Source organism: Octodon degus, unplaced genomic scaffold (genome assembly GCF_000260255.1).
Source record: "Octodon degus isolate 3935 unplaced genomic scaffold, OctDeg1.0 scaffold00007, whole genome shotgun sequence".
In the NCBI taxonomy this organism is placed as follows: Eukaryota; Metazoa; Chordata; class Mammalia; order Rodentia; family Octodontidae; genus Octodon; species Octodon degus.
The window spans coordinates 32,569,054-32,587,853 of record NW_004524583.1 but is presented as its reverse complement, the minus strand read 5'-3'; the positions used below and the strand labels follow the sequence as shown (position 1 = coordinate 32,587,853).

The window sequence follows — 18,800 nt, the reverse complement described above, 5'->3', positions numbered from 1 at the left end:
GCGCGCGCGCGTGCCAGTGATTGCACGCGAGCGTGTCCGCGCTGCGGGCGTGGCAGCCCGGGCCTCCAGCCAGTGCGTCCAGCCAAGCAGGATAAGCGGTGTTTGTGTACAGACGCTGCCGGCGCCGATGCAGAGAAGCGCACGACTAGAAGCCCAGCAGGCGGAGCCGCACTTCCTTCCTCAAGACTTGCGCCGTCGCCGACGGTCGCGGGGCGTCCTGGTCAGAAGGGACGCAGGCAGCCCGCCTCTCCTAACTCGCCGCCTCTGCGTCACTGAGGACCCACCTGCCCCCGCACGGCGGTCCCCGCCGCAGATGCCCACCGCGGCGGTCGCTGAGACCTGCCCTCAGTTTCAGGAGCTCTCTTCTGCTTCCAGCGCCCCCGCGGGAGCTTCACGGGCTCGCTGAGTGCGCGGCAGGATGCAGCCGGGAGCGGTGGGCGAGGGCGGCGGGAGCCTAACTGCGCAGGCGTCAGAGATCAGGTTGTTGCGCCCGGAGCTAGCTCGGCGGTCGGAAGGGCGTGCTCCGGCCAGTGCGCGGCGACCGCGGTTCGATCCCCGGCTCCACATGCCGCCCCAGCCCTGTCCCGGGGTGAGCTGAGCCGGAAAAAGATTAGATTATTGTCCCTGTTCCATGTGAAAATTAATACACTGGCTGCAAATTCAGTACCCACCTCTTCACCGAGAGGGCTCCTCTCGAGAGAAGGAGCTCAGAATTGCAGTCCAGCCACAGCCCGACCCCCCTCGCTTCCCTCCAGAAGCCAAGTTCCGGACAGGAACTTCAGCGAGGGTGCTGCTCACCTCGAAGCCCCTTACCAACATCATTTTCTGTGATTTCACAGCAGGTACAGGCAGTGCCACTTCCCTGGTGAGATAGGAGCTTCTCCATCTGCCCTGGCACGCCTGTCCTCACATTTTTAGGAGGTGCCCAGTATTGCCATCTAGGTTTTTTTATTTTTTATTTTATTTTTTTTGTTTTTTATGTATTTAGTGCAGGGTCTACAGGGTCTCACTACATAGATCAGACTCGTAGTGATCGTTATGTTTTCAGCCTCCCAAGCGCTGGGATTACAGGCACACGCCACCATGCCCAGTCTCAATCGCCATGTCAGTGCACTCCGGGCGGGGGAGGGGATCGGGGCTGGCACAGCACGCCTGGGATCAAACCCAGCCCCTGTGTCTGCCTGAGCAGACACTAGTCCACGAGCTATCTAGCCGGCCCTGAAGTCTAGGTTTAACATCTAGGCTAGTGATAGGGGCATCAGAAGCTGGCCGACCTCTGGGCCCTTTTCGGTCTCACTCTCTCTGGCACTCTGTGTGTGGCACTGCTTGTCGGGTGGCTACACTGCCAAAACTCCGTTTGCTCCGCTCGCAGAAGGGAGTCAGAGGGAAGGAAAAAGCAGGCTTTATGTCGTGCCCAGGGCGCGCAGTGTCATTCTCAGAGCAGCCTCACTTGGGCTCGGGGCCAGAAAATGGTCCTCCAGAGCAAGCACGGTGCTTTGATGTGCCGAGCGAGCGCGGAGAGCTGAAAGAGCCGTCTCAGAGCCGGGGGTCCTCCCACCTTCTCCCAGCCCAGGCGCGGGCGGGCTTTCTCCACGATCCCTTTAAATGACAAAGGGAAATTTCTACCAAAGGAACAGTTGTCCTGAGCCCCCGTTCCATAGTTCTGTCCAACAGAGATGATAAACCTGCAGGGAAGAACACCAGAGGTGACACCACACCCAGCGCTCCGAGGAACTTGGTCTTAGGCTGGTTGTTGCCTCTTCTTCAGGCCCATTCAAAAGAGTAAAATAAAACAGACATCGGGCTGGCCAGATAGCTCAGTGGACTAAAGTGTCTGCTTAGGCAGATGCAGGGGCCAGGGTTCCATCCCAGGCATGCCGTGCCAGCCCCGCCTCCGGGGCCCACTGAGATGGTGATTGAGACTGAGCATGGTGGTGCGTGCCTGTAATCCCAGCGCTTGGGAGGCTGAAAACAGGAGGATCACTACAAGTCTGATCTGTGTAGTGAGACCCATTAGAGCCTGTAGTGAGTACATTAAAAAAAAAAAAAAAAAGACAACTACAAAGTGAGCTCAAGGGGGCTGGTGAGATGGCTCAGTGGTCTAAAGCACCTACTTAGAACAAGCTTAGCAAAGCACAGCGACCGCGGTTCAATCCCCCAGCACCACATGCCAGCCAGCCCCGCCCCCTGGTGGACTGAGCTGGCCACACACACACACACACACACACACACACACATGCACACACACACACTAAATAAATGTTAAAAAAAAATAAAAATAAAATGCCTCAGCACCACATAATACATTAGCAATCCAACTGGAACAGCAAATGAATCAAACAGTTTTCAGGTGGTAATGACTGTTCAGGTTCAACCACTCTCTTGTAAGTGAGATTAAAAAAAAAAAAAAAAGAATAGTAAATGTTTACCCTGGAGTACACAGGAAGCAGGTTGCTTCCAGGACCTCTTGGGTGCCTTTGGGGAAATCGAATCACACAGCGGCTTCTTCAGGAAATCCCTGGAGAGAGAAGAGGGCTTACTGGTCACTGAGCTTTCTTCCTGCCCCAAGGAAGAGGCCCTAGTAACACCCTAGCTAGGTCTCAAATTAGGTTCCTTCTCTTCTCCTTTCCTTTTTCTTCTTTACCTTTCTTCTCTAGCCATCTTCTCCTACCCCTTCATCTCTTTGGAAAAGATCTCACTATTTAGCCCAGGGTGTCCTTGGATTTATAATTCTCCTGCCTTGGCCTCCTGAGATTTGGGATTACAAACAAGGCCACCACACCTAGGAGCTCATCAAATTTCCTCTGGCCAAACTGAGGCCTCCCCACACTCTGTTCTTTTTTTGCGATATGGGAGATTGAACTCGGGCACTTGCCAGGGACGTGCTTATTCCACTGAGCCATCTCCCCGGCCCCCACACTCTGCTCTTAACCTCAGGCCTGCTGCCCTTGGTCTCGGCTCCTTTATTCCCAGCTCCCTTCACTCACCCCCCCCAAACACACACACACACACACACACACACACACACACACACACACCAGGTCACCACTTTTGGCAGTTTTGCTCCAGAGCTGCTTTCTGCAATAGCTAAGTCGAGCCAATGCCAGAATTCAGCCAGGCGTGGTGGCACACACCTGTGGTCCCAGCACTTGGGAGGCTGAGGCAGGGGGTCGCCGTGAGTTTGGGCCAGTCTGGCTACATAGTGAGACCCTGCTTCCAAAAATAAAAACAAAAGATTTTTAGTTTTTCTTATGTGTGTGTGTGGCCAGCTCAGCCCACCATGGGGCGGGCTGGCTGGCTTGTGGTGCTGGGGGATTGAACCGCAGTCCCTGTGCTTTGCTAAGCTTGCTCTAAGTAGGTGCTTTAGACCACTGAGCCATCTCACCAGCCCCTCGAAAGAGATTTCTAAAAGGGCAGTATTCATCCTCCAAGTATGCTTCAAACTGGCTTAGAACTAACAGTTCCGAGGCTGGAGAGAAGACAGTGCAGCAGCTGCCTGGCATAGCGAGGTCTGCGGTTTGATTCCTGGTACCAAAACAACACAAAAAACTAACAACGGAGTAAATCTGAAGTAAAGAAACTTACAAAGCATTCCAGGAAAATTGTGAAGTCCTTCTGGCAGTTGTTAGCTTCAGGTTAAGATCTAAACAGAAGTGAGGGAGAGAAGGCGGGCCTAGAATCCACTCCAAGAGACTGAGGCAGGAAGATGGCAGTTTTAACCTCAGCTTCACATCCTGGCAAGACCTCAGGGGCCGGGGAGAAGGCTCAGTGGAATAAGCGCTTCCCTGGCAAGCGCAAGGGCCTGAGTTCAATCCCCAGTTCTGCCAAAGAAAGAAAAAAAAGACCTTAACTCTAAGTTATCCCCCTGAAATTTTTCTTGGGGTAACATGGTCTCAGTTCAGCTTGCAGTGCAGGCTTGTAGTTGAAGCTTGTCTTGAACTTACTGAGTAGCCCAGGTTGGCCTTAACCTCACACACATTCTCCTGCCTGGACCTCCTGAGTGCTGGAACTACAGGTGTGCACCATCGTTCCCAGTCCCCTCCTCAAAAAAATTTTTTTTAAAGAGCTGGGAGTGTAGCTCTGAGCTCAGTCTGTCTCAATCTGTAGTACTACAGGGCAGGGGGAGGACAGAGATAAGGTCTAAAGCAAAGAGGTGGTAGAGATCATCGAAGAAAGAGAAAGAAAAGAAACCACAGACAGATGGAGAGAAAGACAAAGGAGCAGAAAGAAGAAGACTCCCTGAAGCTAGGAGGGTGAGCCATGCCGCCTGCTGCCGGCGCGCGTACCGCTACAGAGCCGCCTGGAAGGCGGCCGCCGGCCCAGCGCTTCAGCGGGCTGCTCGCCTGACAGTTCCACCTTGCCCGCGTTCGCCCCTGCCTGTGCACACGCAGGTCAGTGAGTCCCGAGACCCTCCACGGGCACACCGACCGGAAACGCTGGTGAGCGGTTGGCAGAAGGGCACCTCTTCTGCGCCTTGCCTGTGTTTGGGGTGACGGGACTCCCCGCATCCCCAGCATTCGCACAGTGCCGCTGAGCTGCACCCCACCCTGGAAGCATCTTTGCACACTTCAATTGTTTGAATATTTGTTCAAGAACCTTTTTTTCTTTTTTTTTTTTTTCAAAGTTTTATTGATAAACAGATAGCAATGAGACAGTTTCAAATCAAATCAGAAGTACAGTTTCAAAGAACTTTTTTTTCTTTATTTGTGTGTGTGTGTGTGTGTGTGTGTGTGTGTGTGTGGCCAGCTCAGCCCACCAGGGGGCGGGGCTGGCTGGCATGTGGTGCTGGGGATTGAACCGCGGTCCCTGTGCTTTGCCAAGCTTGTTTCAAGTAGGTGCTTTAGACCACTGAGCCATCTCTCCAGCCCATCTCCTTTTCATTACTGCACTGTACTCCACTGTACGTACGTGCTGCCACATGTTTTTCCATCCTATTCTTTTTTTTTTTTTGCGGAACCAGGATTAAACTCAGGTCCTTGCACTTGCCAAGGAAGCGCTTATTCTACTCAGCTATCTCCCGGCCCCCCTCTTATCCCCCATCCTATTCTTGATGGGTGGAGTTGTTTTTAGTTCAAGTCTATTATCCTTGCACATAAACCCTGGTGCCCATGTGCTCCTTGATCTTTTTGAGGGTGATATCTTAGGTGACTTCCCTTTAATCCAGCTTTAGTATACTCAGGTTTCTTTTCTGTCTCCTCTTTGAAAACTAGCTCTTAGGAAAGGATCGTAAATTCACTCATGCTGCAGTATAAATGGCCAAGAAAGGTGAATGTCTTCTCCTATGTAACTAGGAGGAGAAATCCAGCAAACTTGTTTCTGGTTGTAGATTTTTAAATATCAGGGGGCTGGTAGGACAGAAATTCTTTCAGGTTGGATCTGGAAAAAAGGATCACACGGCGCTGATCCCATGAACCCAGAAAACTAAACACACATAGTCCAGCAAACCAGCCAAGGTGTACTAGCCTATTTTAAAGACGTAAAGCTGGGCATCAGAGCTGACATTCCTCGGGGCGTGGTGGCCCACGCCCAAATCGCAGCACTGGATGAGGCTGAGGAAGGAGTAGCTCAAATCCAAGCCCAGCCAGGGAAGCTTTGTGATTTATTGAGACCCTGTCTAAAAAAAAAAAAAAAAAAGCGGAACCTGGTAGTGCACGCCTGCCATGCCAGCAACCGGGCAGGCTGAGGCAGGAGGATACCTGCAAGTCTGAGCCCATCCTGGGCTACAAAGTACATACCGAACTCAAGGCCAGCCTGAACTACACATAGAGACCTTGTTTAAAAAAAAAAATGTGAGAAGTTGCTTTTCCAAGAATCACTCATCAGTTAATGATTAATTAACCCAAATGGTGCTGCAGGGTTCAGGAAACCCCTCAGGACAGGCCCCTGCACTGCAGCCTCCGCTGCCCCAGCCACTGCGTTATCTCTTCACAGACTCCTTTGCTCTTCTGTAAGGTGGCCCTGATGTCAGTACTGACCTTGCCAGGCAGGTGTGAAAAGAAAACAAGGCAAGGACTGAGTGACCTTTCAAGGACTGAGTGACCTTTCGTGCTGTATGTTCGGTAGCTGCCTGCTTATTTCATTGTTTGAGGCTGAGCACGAGCACTTTCTGGGAGTGCTTGTGCTGTGGTCTGGAATTCGCGCGAGTCCCAGAGGTCAGTGTATTCAGGGCTCCAAGGTGGGGCTGTGGGGGCAGCAAGGCTTCCCAGGAAGTCTTCAGGTCCCTGGAGGTGTGGCCTTGAAGCGACTGTGGGACTCCAGCCCCATCCTCTGCCTCTTCTCTTGCTTTTTGGCTTTGAGGTAAGCAGTGTCTGCCGCATGCTGCCTGGCACGGGCACTGTCACCGCCGTTGCCTCCCAGCACCTGTCAGAGGCCTGGCATGAGGCCCTCTCAATCACAGAACTTCTAGAACCATGCGCCAAAGGAAGCCTTTCCCCTTTATAAGTTCTCTTACCTCCAGTATTTTGTCACAATGACAGAAAGCTAATATCAGGTAAGCCTATGTGTAGGGCTCAGTGATGCTGTCGGAGGCCCTGGCAGGTTCCAAGAGTAACTGGGGGGCCGGGGAGATGGCTCAGTGGAATAAGTGCTTCCCTGGCAAGCACAAGGGCCTGAGTTCAATCCCTGGTTCCGCAAAAAAAAGAGTAAATTGGAGAGAAGAGGGAAAGAGAGGGAAGTTAAAGCCACACGCGACTGTGCAGGAGGCAAGTGTGGAGTACCCAGAATCAGGTTGCTGAGGGGCCACTAGAGGGAGAGTGGAGGGGGCAGAGAGGCGGGGCAGAAGTCTGGGATCGCGCTGGGTCAGGACAGAGGTCAGGTGCAGCCCATCCATGAATAGCACGGTGCAGGGAAGGCGTGGATCAGGTGGCAGCATACTCAAGCGTGCCCACTCACAGCAGCTCCTGTAGCCGACCCCCTGGGGCTGTGGTCTAGGACTCGAGACCCAGCCGCGGTCCAGAGCCCCGAGGTAGGGGGATGACTTTTCATCCCTGCAGCAGCGGAATCCCTCAGCCTTTCTGTGCCACCATTTTGCCCTTTGTTCGCTTGCTTGGGCTACTCTGGCACAGGTAACTCTCTGCAGCAGGGGATCTGTGGGTGTGAGACTGGGGGGTAGTGATGAGGGCTGACAGCTGCTGCGAAAGTGTTCCAAGTCCCCACACTTCAGCAGGGCAATTCTAGGGGGTTCCTGGGGAAGGTCTCCAGGGCCAGTCCTCTAGGGACAGCAAGCTCAGTGGTGCAGCTCCATTGGCTTTCCCTTCCCTCTTCCTGGAATAGCCTCACTCCAAGTGAGCCACTGTCACCCAGGCTCTTGCCTCAGGCTCTACCTTAAGTCACTTTTTTTTTGGCAGAACCAGGGACTGAACTCAGGCCCCTTCGTTTCTACCTTAGGAAGGATGCAAACTAAATTGTACTATTATGGCAGTTGAGTTTCAAAACACCAAAAAATGGGGAGAGAGCTCAATAGAATAAGCACTTGCCTGGCAAGCTCAAGGGCCTGAGTTCAATCCCTGGTTCTGCAAAAAAACAAAACAAAACAAAAACTAGCTCAGGGTTGTTAAAAAAAAAAAAAAAAAAAAAAAAAAAAAAAAAAAAAGTTGGGGGCCTGCCCCTTAGCTCAGTTCTTTAAGTGGCTGCTTCAACAAAGCAGTCAGGCTCAGGTTGCTGTGGTTTGATCCCCACAACTCAAGCCAGCCAAACCTGCCCTGAAGGCATTCGGAGCAAAAAAAAATCCTTATTCCATTGTAGGGACTGGGAAGATGGCTCAGTAGGATAAGCGCTTGACAGGAAAATGCCAGGATCTGAGTTCAATCCCTGGTTCTGAAAAAAAAAAAAAAAAAAAAAAAAGTCACATTGGAAACTAGGAACCTTTTGCCAATACAAAATTTTAAGACTAGAGTTAAGATCATAGCGAAAGCTAATGTACACGGATGAGCTGACAGGCGTGTGGAGAGAAGAAAAACCAAACACGAATATTAGAAGAAAATGTGAACAAGCCTGGAAATACACGCAGAGCCGCACACGAGGTTGTTCACTGCAGGGCTGTTCGTGGTAATGGAACCAGGGACTTGGGCTCAGTACCAGGAAAAGGAATGTATCACAGTTAAAAGCAAGAGCTAAGTGCACAATGGCCAGGGATAGAGGTGGTAAAACAGTGCTAAGAGAAAGCAGTCAGAAATGGGATACGATCGATGGCACAACAGCCGTCATATAAAGACACTGTGTACACAAGGGCGATCAAAATATGTGGTCAATGTTTAAATTGAGAAATTTATTACAGTAGGGCTGGGGATATAGCTCAGTGGCACGGCATCTGCCTGGCAGGTTCTGGGTTCAATTCCTAGTAGCAAAAAAAAATTATTACAAAAAAAGACACTATCATTTATCTCCCTCAAAAATACTCCCACTTACTTTTTTTTTTTTTTTAATGTTTCCTTTATTTATTTTTTCTTTTTTTTTTATGGTCAGCTCAGCCCACCCGGGGGGAGGGGCTGGCATGGCATGTGGTGCTGGGGACTGAACCGAGGTCCCTGCATGCTTGCCTACGCTTGCGTAAGCAGGTGCTTTAGACCACTGAGCTATTTCGCCAGCCCACTCCCACTTACTTTGAACACACTTATCTCATCACTTTTGCAACTCTCTGCAGCAGTTCTGGAAGTGTTCTTGTGAGCATCTTTACAAGACATCATTTTAAAAAGAGATGAATGCTGCTACCCGGTGCCATCATTGGAAAGGCAGGCTTGTGAGCACATTATGGGGTTCGCCCCCCCATTTGCCAGATCCGGAGTGTGGGACTTCTGGCTCTCCCCCAAACTCAAGATGACTGTGCCAGGTGAGCCTTTTGATTTTTCAGGACATTGAGGCAGCCACAACAGTGCCACTACAGAGACTCAGGAAAGGAGGACTTGCAGAACTGCTTCAGGAAGCGGCAAGAGCCATGAGGCAGGTGTGTTTGAAGCTAAGGAGAGGGCTTTGGGGAGATCAGTGAGGGTGTCTTTTACCTTAAAAACCGCTACAAATTTAAACATTCACCTTACTTATCACACCTTGCATAACATTACATAAGAAAATATGCAAATACTGTAGCACTGCCAAATACAGTACAGCGATTGTCTATGGGGGACGGGGAATGACTGGGAATGGGGCAACAGAGTAAGCAAGCATAGGCTGCCTTCTGCGGACGATAGGCCGTGTGGATGTGAACGGAGCAGCTAAGGGGCATGACCGCTATGGCTCGGCTCCTGCGGAAGCTCACGTTCAAGACTGATATCTCCCATCACAAGATAGTAAAAGGGTGGAAACTTAATCAACCGTCCTATTTATAGTTAGGATCTTTGGGGATGAGGTTCACATGAGGCCATCAAGGCAGAAGCCTCGTGGTTGAATCCTGCTGAGGTCAAAGCCAGCCTGAATTAAAGATCATCACCTGATGCAGCCCCTTGATCTTGGACCAGAATTGTGAGCCAGAAGAAACTTCTTTTCTTTAAAACCTACCTAGTCTGTTTTATTGTTTTGCTAGCGAGAGAAAATCGACTAAAGGATTAACACAAACTTTACACCTGTAATCCAAAATAGAACGAATAGGGCTGGGGAGATAGCTAAGTGGACTAAGTGCCTGCTTAGGGAAGCGCAGGGACTAGGTTCCATCCCCAGTCCACATGACACACTGCCCCTGCCCCCTGGCACACTGAGCCAGCCACCAAGACCGGGCATGGTGGCTCATGACTGTAATCCCAGTGCTGGGGAGGCTCAAAACAGGAGGATCACTACAAATCCAAGCTGCGTAGTGAGACCCTATACAAAATACTTTTAGGATGTCAACACAGTATTTTAATAATAGCTAAAATTTGAAAACAAGCTGAAGGTTCATCAAAAAGGAAATAGCTAGGGCCAGCCAAATAGCTCAGTGGACTAAAGTGCGTGCGTAGGCAGAGCACAGCGACCAAGTTTCGAACCAAGCCAGACCTGGGGGTGTAGCAGGGCTCGTGGGGTTTGCCACTGCACCTCCTCCCAACTCTGCAAAGGAAGCGGGGCAGAGAGCAGCAAGTTCAATACCAGGCCGTTTCTACTCTACAAACGGTGGAGGAACACAAAAAAGACGCCCTTGGGTTTTACCTGTACATCTTGTAATCCTATACATCCTGTCCATACCTGGAGCAAATTGTAGGAAGTTAAAAGCATATGTTTTAAAAGTGTGTAGGGGGCCTGCCCCTTAGCTCAGCTCTTTAAGTGGCTGCTTCAACAAAGCAGTCAGGCTCAGGTTGCTGTGGTTCGATCCCCACAACTCAAGCCAGCCAAACCTGCCCTGAGGGCATTCGGAGCAAAAAAAAAAAAAAAAATCTTTCTAAAAGTGTGTAGAAAATGTGAAAGGGTCGCTACATGAACAGTTGCTCCGACGCAATCCAGAACAGTTTAGGGTTTTTCCTAAAGCTGTGGGTTTCTTCCACCAGGACTCCCTGTCCAGGGTCTTCCGGCTGCACAGGGGCCCAGCGCCAGGCTGCGCTTCCCGGGATGTTCCAGCGGGGGGCAGAAGCACCGCGAGCGGCTGCCTGGCGGGCGGCCGCGTGACCTGGAATCAGGGCGGGCGCGTCTGCTGTCGCAGCTGACTTTTGGCCTGCTTCTCCACCACCAAGGTTGCTTGTTTGTAAGTTTTCTCTGCTTTTTTTCCAGAGTAGCGGGCTCAAATATGGGCTCTTAGCTGTGTGTTTTTAAAATTCTGAACGTGCATTTGAATTTAGGACCTAAGGAATTAGCTTGCTTTGTTAAAATTGAAATGTATTTTGTTATTAGAAAAACAATTAAGTACAAAATGTAAAAGTTTTAATCTTATCACCCAGATTGCTAACGCATCTCTTTTCCTCCCAGAGCGCTTGATCAAAAGTGGCATCATATAATACAGCCATTTTACACGTGTGTCGTTTCAGTAAACCCCTGGAATCTCCTGCCTGGCCTTTTTGTAGGAGCCGACTAGTGAGTGCAATTTACTATTCTAAAAAGCAAATTTAGGCCGCGCCCGGTGGAGGGCACCTGTAATCTCAGCTACTCAGGGGCCTTAAGTAGGAGGATCTCGAGTGTGAAGCCAGCTCTGGCAACTCAGCAGGATCTGGTTTCGGTGTGCAAAATAAAAAGGGCCACAGTGCAGCTCACAGCAGAGCACTCCTGGGGCTCATCCCTAGTACCGAGAAAAAGAACGCAAGAGTTAAAAAGCTTGGTATGCGTGTTGTTAATCCCATTATTTCCATGAAAGCATCCTCATACCCAGTGAGCTGGGTCAAGACCGCCTGGCCCTGTGCGGGTGTCAGGTCCTCTGACTGTGAGACCCAGCACCTCCACGAGGAGGCCAAGCTTGTCTTTTCTTTTTTGTATTTTAGTACAGGGTCTCACTCCCAGTTCAAACTTGTAGTGATCCTCCTGTGTTCAGCCTTCCAAGCACTGGGATTACTGGCACGTTTACCACGCCCAGCCTCAATTGCGTGGGGGAGGCCAACACAGCACACTGGGGATCGAATCCTGGTCCCTGCACCTGCCTAAGCAGGCACTTTAGTCCACTGAGGTATCTGACCAGCCCACGGATCCACTTTTCTAAATGACCACTGAGTTTTGGCCACCAAGAGCTTCTGTGCACTCTGAGCTTTTGGTGGGTGGTGTCCCCTCTGTGACTTCCTGGATGATGGCTGTCATTTCCGTTTACTGGGCGATAGGAGGTCATCACAGAGCAGCTGCAAAAGTCTCTGGGAAGAGTTACCCAGCTGCTTCTGTTTACCGTGTGGCCTGACTCACTAGAAAGGGACAACTTTGGGATGACTGGATGTTAGCTGCTTCTCCCTGTCTCACTGTAGAAATTTATGATTTTTTTAATTTATAGATTTAACTAAGTGTAGTGGCACACACTTGCAATCCCAGCCCTTGGGAGGCTGGGGCAAGAGGATCACTCTGAGTTCGAGGTGGTGCTAGGCAACATAACTGAGCTCAAGGCCATCTTGCACTACATAGTGAGGCCCAGTCTCAGAAGATTTTTTTTTTTTTAAATAAATTTAGCTCTTGTCAACTACATTGTTTAGGGGGTTTGTTTGAAGAAAAAGGAGGAGGAGGAAGAGAAGGAGAAGAAATTTAATTTTGCCATCAATTTGCAAAGATGATTGAATGCAGGATTCAGAAGGAAAATGTGGTATCATTTGTTCAAATGAGTGAGGAAGGATTTCCAACTCCAAACATCTTGGCAGACAGCGGCTCACATAAGGACTGAACTGAATAATCGAAACCACAGAACAAAAGGCCACTGATGCAGAAGGCCCCGGGGTGGTCAGGCTTCTGGAGACGTGACAGTTTGCCAAGCGCAAGGCCCCCTTGGAAGAACTCTGCTGCTATAGTCCTTCTTCATCAGGACTGAGGCCACAGCCTGTTCTGCTCTAAGCACCCAGCCTCGCAGCACTGCCCAAGCCACCAGCGCCTGGGGTAGCTCTCCCCTTTGTCTGTGATAGAACTCAGGCCAGCAGAGGCTGGGATGCTGCATATTTTATTATTTGTGTTTTTACTTTTGGCATGATGGAAGCCGAAGGTTTTCAGAGGTAGGAATGTCTGTTTCATAGAACTAAACACGAATAACTTTATTAAGGCCAGTGGCTTGGTTCAAGCAACAACAGGAAAACGCTACCCAACAACCCTGATGGGAAACACTTTTGCCCGTGAGAGATGATGAGCAGAAAATGAACGGGAGGAGGCAATAGAAGTAGATGCAGCAGCTAACACTGTAGAGCTCTCGAAAGGAAGCACAGCAGGAAGGCTTTGTGATCTTGGATTAAGTGATATCCTATCAACAGTACAAACGACAGATAAAACATCAATCTGACTTTATCAGAGTTAAAACTTCTCCCCCTTGTGGTAGCCAGGGCCTTGTCGCGAGCTCTATCTCCAGCTCTTTTCTCTTTTTAGACAAGGCCTCAATAAATTGCCCAGGTTGTCCTCAGGCCCGCCCCCACTGGCACCAGGGATTGATTCGGGGCCTTGTGCTTGCCAGGTAGGTACTTGTGCCACTGAGCTGTCTCCCCAGCCCTGTCCTCAAATTCTTCATCCTTCTACCTCAGCCTCCTAAGTAGCTGAGATTATAGGCATAAGCTACCGGGCCAGCTCCAAATTGAAAACTTTGAATTTTATCTTTTTTTTTTTTGGTGGTACCAGGGATCAAACTCAGGACCTTGCACTTGCCAGGCAAGCACTTATTCCACTGAGCTACTTCCCCAGCCCGAAAACTTTGAATTTTAAAGGACACCATTAAAAAAGAAAGTGAAAATCCAGTTCACAGAATGGGAAGAAATACTTGCAAATCATATGTCTAACAGGGGACTTGTAAGGTGAACATGTAAAACATTTTCAATTCAACATTAAGAAACCAATATGCCGGAAGTGTTGGCACGCACCTATAATCCCAGCACTTGGGAGGCTGAGGCAGGAGGATCGCTGTGAGTTTGAGGCCAACCTGGGCTACAAAGTAAACTCAAGGCCAGTCTGCACTGCATAATAAGACCCTGTCCCTCCCTCACCCCATAAAAAAGACAAACATTATGCCCATCAAAGGGCTGGGCATATAGATCAGTGGCACAGCACCTGCCTGGCAAATGCCAGGTTGTAAGTTTGATTCCTGGTACCCTGCCTCCCAAAAAAAGTAAATTTAAAAATGAAAAGACAAGTCAATTTTTTTCTCTTTAGTAGTAGGGGGTGAAATGAGGGCCTTGCACTGAGCTTCATCCCCAGCAATTTTCATTTTTAAGCCTTTGAGCCACGTCTTTGCTCACTGCCCAGGCTGACCTCAGAGCTGAGGTCCTCTTGCCTCAGCCAGCCTGGCGGTGTGTACGTACTACTGCCCAGCAACAACTCAGCTGCTTAATGGGTAAAGATCGAGGTACGCGCATGCTCACTAGCGCAGGACAGCCGGCACCATCAGCCAGCCCGGATGTGCACAGCAAGACTGTGGTGAGACGCCACTGCAGGTGCCCTAGGAAGAGTTCAGTGCAAAGCACAGCGCAAGGGCAAGGGCTGGCGAGGGTGTAGAGATTTGGCTTTTGCGTACTGCCAGTGGGGTTGTAAAAGTGGGTAGACTTTCGGCAGTTTGTCAGTGAGTTCAGCAAGTCGGTCTTTTCCTAGAGGTAATACCCAAGAGAACTGCAAACATTATGTTCCCACAAAAGCGTCTATATGCCTGTTCGGAGGATCCCCACTCACTACGGCTGAAAGGTGGAAACAACCCAAATGTTCACCAGTTGTTGGACAGATAAATGTGGTACGGCATTACAAGGGAATATTATTCAGCCATCAAAAGAATGAAGTACCGATACAGGCTACTCTGTAGACAAGCCTTGGAAGCACTGTGGCGTGTTAGGTTGGAGGTGTAGCCAGTGGGGAGCATTGCTCAGCATGAGCAGCGCCCTCGGGCGCCAAAAACACAAACCTGTGCTATAGGAAAGAAGTCAGGGGGCCGGGGAGATGGCTCAGTGGAATAAGCGCTTCCCTGGCAAGCGCAAGGGCCTGAGTTCAATCCCCGGTTCTGCCAAAAAAAAAAAAAAAAAAAAAAGAAAGAAAAAAAGAAAGAAGTCAGACACATGTGTTACACAAAGGTGTGCACTTTATATAAAGTATCTAATAGTCAAATCCAGAGGACAGAAAGTAGAAGCCAAGGGCTGAGAGAAAGTGGCAAGGGAGCGTGACTGTTAATGATTATGGGATTTCTTTTTTGGGAGTACCAAAAATATTCTAGAATTAGGTAATGGCGATGGTTGTGCAACTGACACACACTGAAATCACTTGAAAGGGGAGGGCTTGGGGGTGTGAGCTGCATCTCAGTAAAGCTGTTAACTAAATAAATCAGGAGGAATCAAAGTAAATAAAGAGGCCAGACTGCCCGGATGAACAGGGGCCCGAGGTCTGAGGGTGGGCCGGTGGAGCACCGAGCCCGGCCGCTCAGCTTCTGCGGGAGGCCCAGGGCAGAAGCAGCACCCGCAGGCAGAGATGCAAGTGGGGTGATGGTGGCCCGGCTCCGCGGGGGCCTCCTGGGGGGTGGCGAATCATGAAAGCTGAGGCAACCAGAACTAAGCAGGAAGCTGGGAGCCGAGCCATTCCCAGGGGGTCCCAGTGCTGGGTCAGCTGCACAAAGCCAATCTTATAGGGTGCCTGGAAGCAGGTCTGAGCAGAGGAAGCGCTGTTAGAAGCACCAAGGAGCCAGGCGCGGTGGTACATGTATGTAATCCCAGCACTCAGGAGGCTGAGGCAGGAGGAGCGCCAGGAGTTTGAGGCCAGCCCAGGTTACAAAGTGAGCTTAAGGCCAGCCTGATCTACACAGTGAGACCCTGAGTCAAAAAGACAAAAATAAATAAATAAATAAATAAATAAGAACCAAGGAGAGACTGGATCGTTTTCCTGGAAAGTGAAAGTCATCACTCACTGCTTCCAAAGTGACTTTGACCTTTGTTTTATTCAATAAGCTGCCTGCCTGCTCACTGCGCGACCCAGGCGATAAAGGGAACTGTAAGAGCCAGGAGGAAAGCAGCTGCCAGTACAGGAGCAGGATCGCAGGCGTGGGCAGGTGCAGTGACCACCAGGCAACAGTGTGAGGCTTGGATGCCACTTGGACGCTAAATCCTGTTGTAATTGTAACATGGTCCAAAAATGGGCATGGCTGTGAAGCGAATTGTGATTTTCCCCTCCTTCCAAAAAAGATGCACAAACGTCTTCACCTGCTACCTCAGATCTTGTCCTTACTTACATCTAGGTCAGGGCTGGGGATTTGGCTCAGTGGTAGAACACTTGTCTGGCAAGCAGGAGGCCCTGGGTTCAAGCTTCAGCACCTAAAAATTAAAAAGCTAAAAAAAAAAAAAATAGGGCCCGAGAGATAGCTCAGTGGTCTAAGTGCCTGCCTGGCAAGCACAAGGACCGGGGTTTTATCCCGGCACCACATGCAGTTCTGGCCCTCCCCAGAGCATGCCGAGCCGGCCACTGAGACCAGCCATAGTGGCACACGCCTGCAATCCCAGCACTGGGGAGGCTCAAAGCAGGAGGATCACTACAAGTCTGAGCTGTGCAGAGACCCTGTACCAAATACATTAAAAAAAATTTAAAAAATAATAAATAGAACTAGGTCATTGCAGACGGAATTCATTAAGATAAGGTGATACTGGAATAGCACAAACCCCCAAGCCCAGTGTGTCTGTGTCCCAAGAAGACATCAAAGAGACAATAGTGGTGGCAGAAGGCGGACCACAGCCACCAGCCAGGGTGAGGAGGCAGGGAAGGGCTCCTCTGCGACTCTCCCACACCTCGATCTTGGCAGCAAGCCTCTGGATTGTAAGCCAATACGTGCCTCCGTGCGGCAGCCCAAGGAAGCCACCAGAGCCTCCAAAGCTTTGGTTTTATCAGCCTGCTCAGAAACCCTGACTGTAGTCTGTCGGGAGGTAGAAGTTCAGCACTTGTTTGTATTAAAGTACTTTAGAAGCCAGGGGTGCTGGTACACCCCTGTAGTACAGCACCCAGAAGGCTCAGGCAGCAGGATCACTGTGAATTTGAAGTCAGCCTGGGCTACTGAGTTCAAGGCCAGCCTGAACTACATAACAAGACCCTGTCTCAAAACAAAACAAAACATTAAAAAACAAAAACAAAACCAAAAACTTTTCAACCCTCTGAATCTCCAGTGCTATTCCCGAGGGCTGGAGTTTCCTGAGCCCAGGTCTCCACCCGGATGGAATGGACTCAGCCTCCTTGTGAAACACTGGAAACGTCATTTACAGGTCCTGTGAGGCTGAAATGATGGGAAAATTTGGCTTCCTTTTTTCCAGAGTTTTCTGGGGGTAGGGACAACTTGAGTAGTGTCTCACTCCATAGCTCAGACTGACCCTGAACTCCCTGTGCAGCCCACATTGGCAATGAGTGGGTGATTCTTCCTGCCTCAGCCTCCTGAATGTTGGGATTATAGGCATGTTCCACCATGCCTGGATTTTTTTATTTTTTAAAATGTATTTGGTACAGGGTCTCACTATATAGCTTGTACTCATAGCGATCCTCCTGTTTTCAGCCTCACCAGTGCTGGGATTACAGGCATGTACCACCATCCCCAATCTTGGTGGCTGGCTCAGTGTGCCCAGGGGCAGGGCCAGTGCAGCCTGTGGTGCTTGGGATTGAACTTGGTCCCTGTGCTTGCCTAAGCAGGCATTTAGTCTGCTGAGCTATCTTGCTGGCCCTCTTTTTTTAAGTTTTTAACAGATATTGTAGAGCTTATACTTCTATATGTGTGATAATCTTTCTTGTTCATTCATTCCAACAAATCTGTCCCAACTGGGTGTGGTGGGTCCTACCTGTAACCCAGCTACTCGGGAGGCTGAGGCAGGAGGAGCTTGAGTTTGAGGTTATTCTAGGCAAGTTAGAAAGACTAAAGCAAAATGCAACAACAACAAAAACCCACAAACAGCTCTTTTCCTCCCGGGCTGTCTGAGGCTCCGTTGCCATCATGAATGACACAGTAACTATCCGAACCCGGGAATTCATGACCAACCGGCTTCTTCAAAGGAAACAAATGGTCATTGATGTCCTTCACCCTGGGAAAGCAACAGTACCTAAGACAGAAATTCGGGAAAAACTCGCCAAAATGTACAAGACCACACCAGATGTCATTTTTGTGTTTGGATTCAGAAGCCATTTTGGTGGTGGCAAGATGACTGGCTTTGGCATGATTTATGACTCCCTGGATTATGCGAAGAAAAATGAGCCCAAACACAGACTTGCAAGACACGGCCTGTATGAGAAGAAAAAGACCTCAAGAAAGCAGCAGAAGGAACGCAAGAACAGAATGAAGAAAGTCAGGGGCACCGCGAAGGCTAACACTGGTGCTGGCAAAAAGCCGAAGGAGTAGATTCTGCAGCGCGTGTCTGCAGTGACTGCGAGTTTGTTCACGAGAGGATTTAATAAACTGTAAAACCTTCAAAAAAAACACACACACACACACAAACAAAACACACAGCCATCCTGGCCAATGGCCCTGCCTGGGCACCCCGGGCTGGGCACCCCACTTCTTTGCTGGCCTTTCCAGCCTCCTCAGGGAGTAGCACTTGCCACCCACAGCACAGGCAGCCTGCACCTCTGCAGGACCATAGGTGTCCAAGGACCGTCCAGTGTACCTGGAGTCATACCTGGAGGGTAAGATATGCCGTTAATCAGGAAACAAAGTCTTTGTTTCCCCTAGAAACTTCAGGGGGGAAACCCTCCAAAAAACCTTTTTTTTTTTGGTCTGTTTGAGACAGGGTCTCACTATGCAGTTCAGGCTGGCCTTGAGCTCACTTTGTAGCCCAGGCTGGTCTCAAACTCGCAGTGGTCCTCCTGTCCCAGGCTCCCAAGTGCTGGGATTACAGGTGTGCACCACCATGCCAGGCTTTCAACATATTTGAATAGCAATTCCAGTGCAGTGTGTTCACAGCTCATAGGATAAGGCCAGGGAGAAGAGTGTCAGGCACGGCCATTGGCATCGAGGTCACGTGAGGAGACTCTTCTGACAAGGGGCAGCTTTCTCTCAGCTTTCGTCTCTGCCTGAGAGAAGAGCAGGAGGCCGCAGAGCTGCTCTTGAGGAACAGATGAGGACCAGGAGAGGACTCACATCTTCAGGTCTGACACTTGTCCCCAGGGTGACACTTGGTTGCCTTCATCCTGTTTCCCAACCTGTCAGGGCTCAGCCCCCAAAGCCGCCATGTAATTGTGACACAGCGAGGCTCCTGGCAGCAGTCGGTGACATCACAAGACCCACAGCCCAAAGCACTGCCAAGCTGAGGGCC

At 50.1% G+C, this 18,800-nt stretch overlaps 1 pseudogene; it reads left to right on the top strand.

Annotated features, from left to right (window-relative positions):
• Nucleotides 1–4,478: 4,478 nt before the first annotated feature.
• On the top strand, nt 4,479–17,887 carry LOC105743791 (annotated as a pseudogene).
• The last annotated feature ends 913 nt before the right edge of the window (nt 17,888–18,800 follow it).